This window comes from Martes martes (assembly GCF_963455335.1).
Source record: "Martes martes genome assembly, chromosome: 2".
Lineage (NCBI taxonomy): Eukaryota > Metazoa > Chordata > Mammalia > Carnivora > Mustelidae > Martes > Martes martes.
The window spans coordinates 178,614,764-178,629,660 of record NC_137889.1 but is presented as its reverse complement, the minus strand read 5'-3'; the positions used below and the strand labels follow the sequence as shown (position 1 = coordinate 178,629,660).

At 37.8% G+C, this 14,897-nt stretch overlaps 1 protein-coding gene across 1 annotated transcript in view; it reads left to right on the top strand.

Annotated features, from left to right (window-relative positions):
* CORIN (corin, serine peptidase) overlaps positions 1-14,897 on the top strand; it is a 251,745-nt gene that overhangs the window by 60,603 nt on the left and 176,245 nt on the right. The gene's annotated exons all lie outside the window — the stretch shown is intronic.

Here is a 14,897-nt window from a genome sequence, read left to right as displayed (position 1 = left end):
TTCTTAATTGAATTACTCCTTGGGAGTTCTCCCAGTGGATACTATTTCAGTTTTGATTTGTTTTAAAACGTCTTCATTTTCCCCCTCAATATGGCATAATTGTTTAGCTAAGCTGACAGGTTTCTTTTCTCTCGTCGATTTAAGAATTTTATTTCACATTTATCTGGATTCTTCAATGCTATCAGAAACCTTATGCCCATTTAAATTTTGGAATTTTGTCTTTGGATACTTTAAAAAGCTTTTCTTACCTTTTCTGGTTTTACTACAATGGAAGTGATGTGGATTTCTTTTTATCTCTCTTGTCTAGAAGATATGCTTCTTGAATCTGAGGATTCAGATTCAACTTGGGAGAGTTCTCAGCTACTAATCCTATGACTATAATTTGCCTCCTGATGTTTTTAGTCTCTTTCTGGAATTCAAAATTACTCTTAGGTTGGACATTCTCATCCAACCTCTATTAATCTCTGCTGAATTCTGATGTATTTTCTTAGATTTGTCTTCTAGTTCTTTAGTTCTCTCTTCAGCAGTATCTAATCATCTATTTTGCTCTATTCACTGAGTTTTAAAGTTTAGTGCCAATATATATTTTTCATTTCTAGAGCTTCTGTTTGGTTTCTTTTCAAATCTTCCAGTTTTTCAATTTATAGTATGTCATTCAAATGACTACATTTTTGTCTTTAGTTGTTTCATTCATACTTGTTTAGTGGCCTCTAGACAACCTTCAGTTGTCTGAAGTTCTCAGACTTTTAATACTGCTGCTTGTTATGAATAATGATTTATTATTCTTTCCCTTAATAGATTGGGTTCCTGTTTATTTTGTGAGTTTAGATTATAAACTTCCTTGGATTCAGGGCATGTCACTCTAAGACAATTCTGTGTTTAGTTTGACCAGGCACCCCAAGGTATCTCTGTCCGGGGAACAATTTTTATGTTAATATTTGGCTTGTGTGATTCTTAGATTGCATGTGTAATTATAAATTCAAACCCTTGGGAGGGCTAGGGCTCTGGTAAAAGGTGCCAAAGAAAGTTTTTTTTTGTTTTGTTTTGTTTTGTTTTTTAAATCAGGATTTTAGGCAGAGTCAGATAAGCGTCCTCTTCATTTGCCTGAGCTAGTTGGGTCCCTGTCTTTTGTGGGGGTCTTGTTTCCTACTTTGGTTTCTTGTGGATTCAAGGCTTTATTTCCTTATTGAGAAGATAACTTCCTCCAAGACAAGGCCATTGCAGTATCAGCTCATGGATGTTCATTCATATGCTATTCATTCCTGTGATGTCATCTCATGTACTCACTGCTCTTGTTTTCAGTTTGCTATTGCATTTCTGGACTCTTGAGGTTTGCTTTTATTTTATGGATAGTTCAGCTATTCATGTAGAAGAAGTTTGTTTTATTTTACAAAATATTTCTGAATGTGTATCATAGGTGGGCTCTCTATTTATTTTGCAATATTTTGGAATTCATTCTTTAAATAAATCATTTTACACAGAAATTTTCAATCACACACAAGGTAGTGTGTGATTGAAAAGTACTATTTTCTGTACAATGAATCTCAATGTGCCCTCTCCCAGCTTATCAATATTTTATCCATTTTGTCAGGATCCTTTTTAAAGCATTTTTTTCTTGGGCCTCTTATTGTAGAGTTTAAACTTGTTCCTGTAATTGAACAAAGGAATTTTGATATTAGCTAGTTTTTAATTAAAATATTCTTTCATAGTTTTAAGAAATCACCTAGAGAAAGCAAAGGCTTTATACAACAATATGTTAACCCTATATTAAATATTTAGTTCATTATTATTAAAATTCATATTCCAACATTTTTTAATTACAGGAAAAATTACAGTGTCTCTAGAAACAAAATTGAATTGACATTCCCCCTTTGGGTTTTTTGTGTTGGGTAACTCCATGGTTCCACTGCACCATTCTGATCTCTGCCTCTCTAGGTTTGCTTTATATCTGCCCTTTTGAATCTGTGCCAGTCTCACTAATTTCAACTCTGCTTCTTTGCTATTTCAACTGTATACATGCATGTACATGTTTAAGCTTCCTGTGTTTCTCTATTTCAGCTTTATTACCCCAGAGCCCTCTACTCCAATTACTTCCTTCCATTTTTACCCTATCGTGAGAGAGGCAAAAAAGTAGAGAGGTTTCAGCATTTACATTTTTTCCAAGGCCAGCTTTTACAGAATCCTTTTTTTGTTGTCTGACAAGTAGATTGACATTATCTGCCAGAGTTGGTATTGAGTAGAAGTATTCTAAAATTTCCTGTTAATATCTTCTAGATAAAGAAGAAACACTTTTCTTGATGTTCAACAAATGTCTTCAGTTACAGTTTGACCAAAGTCGTTGAATCTATCCAGAGTAGAGATACAGTATAGCCATTAGTATTTTCTTAGGAAACTCCCTATGTATCAAGAATTCAAAATGGCTGACTCAGGATGGTTGGCCTTATTATGTGTGCAATAATTTAGAAGCAGGTATAAATCAGGAAACATTTCAGCAGAATAGTTGGAAAACTAGAATCAGACCTGTTTTGTCTCCTAAGCTAAACTTGGAAGTGGAGGAAAGTGTCTACTTAAAAGGTGAGGTCATGGCCTCCTTACTAATCCTGTGTGGGTAGCTTCTCTGTAGAGATGTGAGACTCTCCAAGCTGGAGCTGAAATGCAGTTTGTAGATGGATCTGGTTTCCCAAGAAGAGGCACGACTTTTATATGACATTTGAATGGGTGGACAAAGCCAGAGATGCTTGTGTGTTTGGATATCTCTGTCTCAGACACCTTAAAATCTTATAAAAAGACAGAAGTTCTCCAAATCGGAGCCCCCAACAGCTCTTAAACTGATCACCTTTAGTTCTTACCTAATATTATAGAGAAATCCTGGTACTGTTGCTCAAAAAACCCTATATGGAAAGTTATAGAGTTATCTGGAGAGAGGATTCCTTTTTTAATCATTTGCTGGCTACATAACCATGCCTACCTGTAGAGTTCCACAGAGTTCTAAGCATAGGATTCCACATGTTGTCTAATGCTTTGCTGTCACTTTGTTGAAATTATTAATGATAATATAAATAAATATAAATATTATAAATAATATAATATAAATAAAAATATAAAATAGTTTTTGAACAAGGGGCCCTATATTTGCAATTTACCCTGGGTTCCCCAAATTATGTTCTCCATTCTTTTCCTGGATTTTACTGTGATAGGACCAACTTCAGTCTCTTATTTGCCCTTGAATAAAGTACAGTGCCAAGCAATGTCATGAAATAATTGTCATTGGCCTCATCAGGACTCATGCCTGGAGCGAGGGATAGGGAGAGGCCTCTGAAACTTCAAGGCTGTTATTCCATTTAGGGATGGGGGAGCTGATACTGAGCATAAAACTAAGAAGAACTATTCCATTCTTCCTCCTTTTGTTGTTGTTGTTGAGTGGTTGCTCATGTTCTAGTTTTATTTTCTAATCTTACATTGTTTTGTAATAAGATAAAAGGTATATTTATTAAAAAGAAATAGTATGTCATATGTATTCCCAAAACTGGAAATTTATTTTAAATATTTCCTTCTGAGTTTGTAGAACAGGTCCTCCCTTGCAATCTTATTCCCTGTAAAACCTTTCTTTGTAAATTCAGAGAGTAAAAAGGTAAATATCAGCTCAACTTGAGACTGACTTGTTACCAATATTTTTTCAAAATTTTATTTATTTATTTGAGAGAGAGAGAGCATGAGCAGGGGGAGGAGGAGGGGCAGAGAGAGAGGGAGAAACAGACTCCCGACTGAGCAGGGAGCCCCAGTGGGGCTGGATCCCAGGACCCCAGGATCATGACCTAAGCCAGAGGCAGACACTTAACTGACTGAGCCACCCAGGCACTCCAGCAAAAAATTTTAAACTTTATCATATGTGCTAATGGTAGGCAGTGTAAAAGCATCACTTAGTCCTTATAATAACCCAAAATACAGTAACTTGCTGATGAAGAAACATAAACTGAGAAGTTCAGAGCTTGTGAAAGGCCACATAAATACAGAATAATAAAGGCAGGATTTGAATCAGACTGTGCAACCACCGTGCTATGTGTGGGAAAAGTGTTTTATAAATGTGAAAGTACACATTTGAATTATTGTTATTATTCAATCATTCACAATCCTAGGATAGATAATTATATGGGACAATTTTTTAAAGTTTTTATGTATTTATTTGAGAGAGAGAGAGACAGAGAGATGGAGACAGAGACAGAGAGAACATGAGCAGGGGCAGAGGGAGAGGGAGAAGCAGACTCCCTGCTGAGCAAGAAGCCCGATGCAGGGCTCAATCCCAGGACCCCGACATCGTGACCTGAGCTGAAGGTAGACGCTTAACCGACTAAGCCACCCAGGCACCCCAGGATGTAGTTCTTTAAAACTTAATGAAAAATGACTGACAAATGAAGATGTGACAGCAAAAATGTTATAACTTACTTTGTTCTATGGACTGTGAATGATTAATTTACAATAAAATATTGACCCCTCACTGTGTTACAGTGTTGCCATAATAGATATTTGTTGGATGAATAAATAACAACAGGTTGTGTGCTCTTAGCTACCATTCAAACATCTTAGAATCAAGTAGTATGAATGTGTGTGTATGAATGATACGAGAGAATGACCTAGTAATGGGTATATGTAGCATATCAAAACTTAAAATTTGGCAAAGACTTTCCCAAGAGACTTGAGTTGTATTAAAAATGTTAAGTCTGGAATATGTGTAATTATATAGAAAATATTAAACCCCAGTCCTCATGCATCTTCTGGTAGGATTAGCTAGGTCTTACTTAACTTTGATAATTTATACAGCGTTGTACTAACTAGGCACTTATATTTTTTGCCTGTGCATAAACTGGCAAGACCTTGGGTTACCTGTGTCCTTGAATATGTCTTTAAAGACTTTTTTACAAATGCCACAATTGACTCATGTGTTTTACTTTGTCTCACTGATTTTCTCTTAAGAGAAATAAAATAGTTTCCATGTTTGCATTCAAAGATGTTTACAGAGTTACTTAAGAAGACCAGATCCTCACAGAGATTCCCTGTCTTTAACTTTGTGTTCCTTCTTATCTTTCTGGAACCTTCTTATGGATCTCCCTAAGTGCACAAAGTCCTTTCAAACTGGTTTGTCCCAGAAATTATTGGGACAAAATGTAACTTTCCATGTAAGTTATCTAGAATAGAGAATGGCTTTAATTATTCCATTCTGCTGATGTAGTTCTGAACTGTGCTGACTTTCAGGTACAGCCAGAAATAGATAAGATACTAAGCATTCCCAATCCAAATGGATTCACAGTAAGGACCATAAACCAATTTTAATAGCAGATTCACTGTTTTCTTTGAGAAAGTTTAATTTTTGCCAATCTTGGAGAAGCAGCTCTATTGCTAAATCCAAGGAGATTCATCAAAATATTCTACAATGAATGAAGTAAAATTTACAGTGTTTCAAATGGAACAGTATCTTTGGCAGAATCATACACAGGAAGAGAATAGGTTATGGGATCAGAAAGACCTGGTTTCAATTTCAACTCTACAACTTAACATTGTAACCTCAAATACTTTCTCATCCCCACTGAATCTGTCTCATCATCTATAAAAGGGGAATAAAAAATCATTCTCATAGGATTGTAGGAAGGTTAAGGAAAGTGTATAAAGTACCTAGGAAACATCCAGCCTAGAAGGTACTCAAGGATCTTTTATCTATTTTCTTATTTTAATTGTTTTGTTTAAGATAAAACAATAAGTGGAAATGAAATTTAAAATACATTTTATATTAAGAGACAACTTGAATAGAAACTTATAATTTATTTAGGCTTTTATTATAAACTTATCTCACCCTATCTTCTCTGAAATATCTATTTTTCTTGCTGATGGTACCAACGCTATTGATACAGAGGATAGGGAGGGCAGCCTCTCCTCATTTACTTTCAACTGCTGCACTATATTCCAGAGGGGAGTCCAAGATAGGAATCAGTCTGATGGAAGGAATAGGATAGGATGACTCCCTAGGCCATGGTAAATTCTAGGGAGCAGATAATTAAAAACAATAGTTGCAATAATAGCCATCAACCCTTAGTGCCTTTGAGTCTCAGATATGCTGGTTTATTCATATCTATGTCTATCTTGTTGAATAAGAAACCTTTTAGTGGAAGACTTTGTTCCATGTAATCTTCCCATTCATGCCATGAGTAACTATTGAGTGTCTACTATTTGGTATCCCAGTGATGTTATTTCTAGTGATGTAGATGAATACTGGGAATAAGGAATTAAGTAAATAAATAAACAAACAGATGGAAGACAAGATCTTATGAGGCAGTCCTGACACTATAATGAAAATAAAACAGGATTATTGAGGAACATAGAAGCACTATGGACGGTATACTTATGGGAATGGGAATTTCCGCTGTCCTGTGAGAAATATCTTTTTTTCTTTTGTGCAGTTCACATTGCCATGAACATAGACTAGCACACCAAATATGAGTTACCTTACTATCTTGTGTTTTTCAAATGATTTCTCAGTATTCAGTGGTTTCTTTAGCTACTGAATGGGAGTATGGGTGAATTAGCCTTTTGGTCATCTCATCACTTCAAATACAGTTTATCCTCAAGTGTATAAACTCCAAAGCTGTGAACCTTACAGAAAATCATGTAATATGAAATAAATGATAGCCTGTAGTCAGTATACAAGGGTGTGTTATCTATGGATATAAATTCATACCTTGTGACATATCATTACATAATTTTTAGTAATCATAATCTTTTCCTTTCATGGGCCATTAGGAATGATCTTCTTTAAGATCTGTTTTAACATAATACCCCCTTTTGTGTTAGCCTAGGGTGGCTCTAAATAGAAGTTACTCAGAACACATAGGTTTGAAGATCTGGATTTTTCCGTAGAAAGGCTCTCCATAGCTGGGCAGATGTCTTAGACTTTCTAAAATTGAGTTGCCTCATGTATAATATAGAGGCAGTATCATTTTAGCAGGTTGTTAAAATAAGATAATTGCAAATAAGAGCCTCTGAGTACCTGTTTTGGTATCTGGCACAGGCTGGTTTTCAATAAATGCTTTCCTGAGATTGAATTTTCCAGAGAGGATTTCATATTTTTGATGGAGTAAAACTCTTACTCTCAGCTCTTTTAAGTAAGCATCTCTGCTTGTAGCACAATACATACAATTAGTCATTTTGAAGTTTGCTGTCTGCCTGTGCTGCTCTCCCACACTGTAATGAGTTTTAACCTCCCTCACTAAATGACTTGACTGTCATATTCATGAAACTTGCACAGAACCCCCCACCTTAGCTTTCATGTGAGACTGAATTCATGTGTCTCTGTGTCTTTTTAGGTTTGGTCTGAGTATTTTAATTGGAATTTTCTTCCTCTCCAATTCCTTTTTTTGCCATTTTGTATCTTGAGTTTGAGGAGGTCCAAAAAAGTCTTGTGCCCTTAAATTTTTTACTGAGTCTACCCTAGGGTCTAGCATGCAGAGAAATTCCACATGTCATTGGTTGCCTTTGAAAGTGGAAAGTGTTTTGATCTGCCCCACTGAGCTCAGCACACTTTGGCTTAGATAATAAAAACAATGGCAAAATGTGTCTTTTCACAAAGTATGAGACTGAGCTAATGGCTACAATCTGGTCATTTGGGGGAAAGACTTCCTACAGAGTTTGGGCAGTTTTCAGAGAGGTTTGAAAACAGAGAAGTGAGATTAGGAAGTGCACTTAGGAGACCAGGGAAGGAAGTGAGAGGATCAGAAGTAGTCTGAGGTGACCTCTGTGAAGAAAGCAGAAGAGGAGGCTGGGAATCCTCTGCGATAGGTTATATTACAGATCAAAGGGTTAGTTCGGCTATTTTATCAGAGCTGCAGCCTTATTTTTTTAATGCTGTTTTTATTAAAATGAAATTAGCCTCAGGTTTGGAGAGGTTTTTCTTTTTATTTCTTTGGGAATTATATAGTTATCAGAGGAGATGTTTCCTTTCTTATTGGGCTCCTTTCCTTTCTTGCTTTTCTCCTACCTCTCAACAAAATTAGAATTAATACTTTTACTGCATTTCCAAAACCTAAAGATTGTGTTTAAATAGTAGCTTACTTAAAAAATAACCAAAGTTTTAATTATCTCCTTCTTTTTTAAAAAATATTTTAGTTATTTATTTAAGAGGGAGAGAGAGACAGCATGAGCAGGGGGAGGGGCAGAGGAAGAATCAGGACTCCCTGCTGAGCAGGGACCCCCCCCCCCATCCCCCTTATGTGGGGTTCGATTCTGGGACTCCAGGATCATGACGTGAGCTGAAGGTAGATGCTTAACTGACTGAGTCACCCAAATGCCCCTAACTATCTCCTTCTTAAAGCCAAAGTAATAAATCTTTATACAAACCAGTAAGAGAATACAGAATTAAAGAAAAAAATTGAATAGCCTCCTAAAAATCCCACTACTGCACTCATATTACTATTTTGATTTATATGACATGAACCTTTCAAATTTAGGGAATGAAGGAAAAAGAGAGGCTGTGGAGGTGGTAGTACCTGGGAGAAGAGTCAACTATGAAACAGAATGAAATTGGAGGCTCTCAGATCCTGGAGGCCTGAAAAAAGATAGCAGAGGAGTAGGGAACCCTATTTCAATTGGTCACCTGAATTGAGCTGGATATCTACCTGACCATTCTGAACACCCATGAAATCAGCCTGTGATATAAGAAGATGTATCTGGATCTCTATAAACAGAATATCTCTGGTGGTTGGTCTCAAGATATGGAGTGGGGAGCCATGATTCTGTGGGCAGATATCGGAAGATAAACAGAAGGGGGAGGGAGGCTCCGAGATCCTGTGCTGCAGGAGTGCAAAATCCTCCCCTGCTGGGACCGGGCACAGACTCGCAGACCAGTAGGGGCAGGGAAACGACTTTAGGGTAACCCCCCAGCCTGAAACCTGGAGCTGCGGGAGTGCACGTGTGACTGGGGGCAGCTGATGGTTGTAGAAGCACAAAGGGCAAAGATGTGTCTGGACCCAAAAGCGAGGTCTGGGAGTGCTGCTGTGAGGCACACAATCAGGACACTGCAGTTTTTAGCAGCACAGATGAAAACAGAGGCAATGTGGCCTGGAGGGCTCATTGAAGAACAGACTGTGATTCCCTCTGTTCTGAGAGGTTTGGATATGGTCACTTCTGCTCTGACTCTTGGAAGAGACACAGAAAGCCGCCAGAGGATAAAAAGCCCCCAAAACTGATTTTCACTGAGCCCATCTCCTCCCACAGAGGGCTGGGCAACTCTGCCCAAACAGGGTTGCCTGACTAACAGTGCAGCAGACCCCTCTCCCAGAAGACAGGCTGGAAGAACAAGCAGCCAACAACCCTCAGGTCCCTGTAAAATAGGTGCATCTTGCTTGGGTTGTGGTCAATAATTTGGACTCTGCACATTCCCTCAACCACCCCTCAACAGAATGACTAAGAGGAGGAACCCCCAACATAGGAAGGACTCAGAGACCATGACCTCTGCCATGGAACTCATGGATATGGATATAAGCAAGATGTTGGAAATAGACTTCAGGGTAAGCTAGGATGGAGAAAACCATTAATGGCAATATAGATTTTCTAAGGGCAGAAATGAGAGCTGCTTAAAACTTAAAAATGCTATCAGTGAGATCCAATCTAATCTAACAGCTAGGGTAAATGAGGCAGAAGAATGAATTAGTGATCTAGAAGACAAACTGATAGAAAAGAAGGAGCAGGAGGAGGCCTGGAACAAACAGCTTAAAATCCATGAAAACAGAATTAGAGAAATAAATGACACCATGAAACGTTCCAATGTCAGAATAATTGGGATCACTGAGGGGGTGGAGAGAGAGGACTAGAAGATATATTCAAGCATATCAGAGCCAAGAACTTCTCTAATCTGGAGAATGAAACAAGCATTTGTGTCCTAGAGGCAGAGAGGACCCCTCCCAAGATCAAGGAGAACAGACCAATGCCCTGGCATGTAACAGTAAAACTCATGAATCTTGGAACCAAGGAAATCATCTTAAGGACAGTTAGGGAGGAATATCAGAATAACATCAGACCTGTCCACAGAAACCTGGCAAGCCAGAAAGTGCTGGCAAGACATATTCATGGTACTAAATGAGAAGAACATGCAGCCAAGAATTCTTTATCCCTCAAGGCTGACATTCAGAATGGATGGAGAGATAAAGAGCTTCCAGGACCTGTAGATACTGGAAGAATATGTGACCACTAAGCTGGTGCTGCAAGAAATATTAAGGGGGGGGGGGTTCTATAAAAGGAGAAAAACCCCATAAGTGTTATAGAACAGAAATTTATAGAGACAATCTATAGAAAGAAGGACTCCACAGGCAACATGATGACAATAAAGTCACTTCTTTCCATAATTACTCTCAACTTGAACAGCCTAAATGCTCCCATAAAACAGCACAAAGTTGAAGATTGGATAAAAAGATAGGACCCATCCATATGCTCTCTACAAGAGACTCATTTTGAACCTAAAGTTACGTCCAGACTGGAAGTGAAGGAATGGAGAACCATCTTGCATGCCAATGGACCCCAAAAGAAAGCTGAAGTAGAAATTCTCATATCAGACAAATTAAATTTTAAGCTAAAGACTATAGTTAGAGATGCAGAAGGATACTATATCATTTTTAAAGGGTCTATCCAACAAAAAGATCAAACAACTGTAAATATCTATGCCCCCAACATGGGAGAAACCAACTACATAAGCCAACTGTTAACCAAAATAAAGAGACATATTGATAATAATACGTTACTAGTAGGAGACCTCAATACTCTAGTCTCAGCAACAGACAGATCATCTAAGCAGAAAATCAGCAAAGAAACAAGAGCTTTGAGTGACACACTGGACCAGATGGACCTCATAGATATATACAAAACATTCCACTCTAAAACAACAGAATACTCATTCTTCTCAAGTGCACATGGATCTTTTGCCAGAAGAGACACATACTGGGTCACAAATCCGGTCTCAACCGATACCAAAAGGTTGAGATTATACCCTGCATATTCTCAGACCACAGTGCTTTGAAACTGGAACTCAATCACAAGAAAAAATTTGGAAGAAGTTCAAACACTTGGAAGCTAAAGACCTTCCTGCTCAAAAATGTCTGGGTCAACCAGGAAATCAAAGAAAAACTTAAATAACTTATGAAAACCAAAGAGAACAAAACCACATTGGTCCAAAACCTATGGGATAGAGCAAAGGCAGTCCTAAGGGGGAAATACATAACCATTCCAGCCTCACTGAAAACAAAACAAAACAAAACAAACAAACAAACAAAAAAAAACAACAGAAAAATCCTGAATACACAAACTCTCTTTACACCTTAAAGATCTGAAGAATCAACAACAAATTAAGCCTCACCAATGCACGAGAAGAGAAATAATTAAGATTAGAGCAGAGATCAATGAATTAGAAACCAGAAATACAGTAGAATACATCAACGAAAGTAGAAGCTGGTTCTTTGAAAGAATCAATAAGACTGATAAACCACTGGCTAGACTTCTCCAAAAGAAAATAGAAAAGACCTAAATTAATAAAATTATGAATGAAAGGGGCGAGATCATGACTAACACCAAGGAAACAGAAACAATTATCAGAAATTACTATCAACAACTATATGCCAATAAATTAAGCAATCTGGAAGAAATGGATGCATTCCTAGAAACCTATAAACTACCAAGAGTGAAATAGGAAAAACTTGACAACCTGAATAGACCAATAACCAGTAATGAGATTGAAGCAGTGAGCAAAAACCTCCCAAAAAAACAAGAGTCTGGGACCTGATAGATTCCCTGGGGAATTCTACCAAACTTTCAAAGAAGAAATAATACTTATTCCCCTGAAACCGTTTCAAAAAATAGAAACAGAAGGAAAAATAGAAAACAGAAGGAAAAAAATAGAAACAGAAGCCGTTTCAAAAAACAGAAACAGAATCATTCTTTGAGGCCAACATTACCTCGATCCCAAAACCAGGCAAAGACCCCACCAAAAAGGAGAATTTCAGACCAATATCCCTGATGAATATGGATGCCAAAATTCTCAACAAGATCCTAGCTGAGAGGATCCAACAGTACATTAAAAGGATGGTCCACCATGAGCAGGTGGAAGTTATCCCTGGGATGCAAGGGTGGTTCAACACTTGCAAATCAAATCAATCCATGTGATAGAACACATAGAGAAGAGACAAGAACCACGTGGTCCTATCATTTGATGCAGAAAAAGCATTTAACAAAATACAGCATCCTTTCCTGATTAAAACTTTTCAGAGTACAGGGATGGAGGGAACATTCCTCAATTTCATAAAATCCAGCTATGAAAAACCCACAGCAAATATCATTCTCAATGGGGAAAAGCTGAGAGCATTTTCCTTAAGACTGGAACTATCACAAGGATGCCCCTTCTCACCATTACTGTTCAAAATAGTACTAGAAGTCCTAGCAACAGCAATCAGACAACAAAAAGAAATGAAAGGTATTCAAATTGGTGAAGAAGAAGTCACTCTCTCTCTTTGCAGATGACATGATACTTTATGTAGAAAACCCAAAAGTCTCCACTCCCCAATTACTAGAACTAACAGCAATTCCTTAATGTGGCAGGATACAAAATCAATGACCAGAATTCAGTTGCTTTCTTATATGCTAATAGTTTAACTGTAGAAAGAGAAATTAGAGAATCTATTTGCAATAGCACCAAAACTCATAAGATACCTGGGAATAAACCTAATGAAATAAGTAAAGGATCTATGCTCTAGGAACTACAGAACACTCATGAAAGAAATTGAAGAAGACACAAAAAGGTGGAAAAACATTCCATGGTCATGGTTCGGAAGAATAAACATTGTTAAAATGTCTATGCTGCCTAGATCAATCTATATTTTCAATACCATCCTGATCAAAATATCAACAGCATTTTTCAAAGTGCTGGAATAAAGAATCCTAAAATTTGTATGGAACCAGAAAAGACCCCAAATCACCAAGGAAATGCTGAAAAAGAAAAAGCTGGGGGTATCACGTTGCCTGATTTCAAGCTCTATTACAAAGCTGTGATCACCAAGACAGCATAGTACTGGCACAGAAACAGACACATAGACCCATGGAACAGAATAGAGAGCCCAGGTATATACCCTTAACTCTATGGTCAGATAACCTTCGACAAATCAGGAAATAATATCCAGTGGAAAAAAGATAGTCTCTTCAATAAATAGTGCTGGGAAAATTGGACAACTATATACAGAAGAATGAAACATGATCATTCTCTTATAGCACACACAAAGATAAACTCTAAACGGATGAAAGACTTCAATGTGAGACAGGAATACATCAAAATCCTAGAGGAGAACTTCGACATCAGTCACAGCAACATCTTTGAAGACACGTTTCCACAGGCAAGGGAAACAAAAGTGAAAATGAACTTTTAGGACTTCATCAAGATCAAAAGCTTCTGCACAGCAAAGGAAACAGTCAACAAAACAAGGAGACAACCCAAAATTCCCAAAGAGGAATGGAAGAAGATATTTGCAAATGACACTACAGACAAAGGGCTGATATCCAAGATCTATAAAGAACTTCTCAAACTCAACCCCCTCAAAACAAATAAGTCAATAAATGGGCAGAAGACATGAACAAACACTTCTCAAAAGAAGACATACAAATGGCCAACACTCACATGGAAAAATGTTCATCATTGTTAGCCATCAGGGAAATTCAAATCAAAACTACATTGAAATACCACCTTATACCAGTTAGAATGACAAAAATTGACAAGACAATAAACAAGAAGTGTTGGTGAGGATGTGGAGAAAGGGGAACCCTCTTACACTGTTGGTGGGAATGCAAGTTGGTACAGCCACTTTGGAAAACAGTGTGGCGATGCCTCAATAAATTAAAAATAGAGCTACTCTATGACCCAGCAATTACACTACAGGGTATTTACCCCAAAGATACAGATGTAGTGGAAAGAAGGGCCATCTGTACCCCAATGTTCATAGCAGCCATGTCCACAACAGCCAAACTGTAGAAAGAACCGAGATGCCCTTCAACAGATGAATGGATAAGGAAGGTGTGGTCCAGATATACAATGGAATATTACTCAGCTATCAGAAAGGGTGAATACCCAACTTTTGCATCAACATGAATGGGACTGGAGGAGATTATGCTGAGTGAAATAAGTCAAGCAGAGAAAGTCAATTATCATATGGTTTCACTTGCTTGTGGAGCATAAGGAATAGCATGGAGGACATTAGGAGAAGGAAGGTAAATGAAGGGGGAGAGATTTGGGGGGGGGGTGATGAACCATGAGAGACTATGGACACCAGGAAACCAGCTGCGGGTTTTAGAGGGGAGTTGGGTGGGGGAGATGTTAGCCTGGTGATGGGCCTTAAGGAGGGCACATATTGCATGGAGCACTGGGTATTATATGCAAACAATGAATCATGGAACACTACCTCAAAAACTAATGATATACTGTGTGGTAACTAACATAACATAATAATGAAAAAAAAAAATCTTTTTTTCCCCTAAAAAAAATGAAAAGAAATTGGAGGCTCTGACTGACCCTGAACTGTTGGCATGGACAAAATTGGAAACCTTTGTATAATCATGTATTTTTATTTTTTTACTTTTTTTTTTTTTTAAGATTTTACTTATTTATTTGACAGACAGAGATCACAAGTAGGCAGAGGGGCAGGCAGAGAGAGAGAGAGAGGAGGAAGCAGGCTCCCTGCTGAGCAGTGAGCCTGATGTGGGGCTCGATCCCAGGACCCTGGGATCATGACCTGAGCCGAAGGCAGAGGCTTTAACCCACTGAGCCATCCAGGCGCCCCAATCATGTATTTTTAAAAACAAAATCCTGGTATACAAATTGTTTTGTG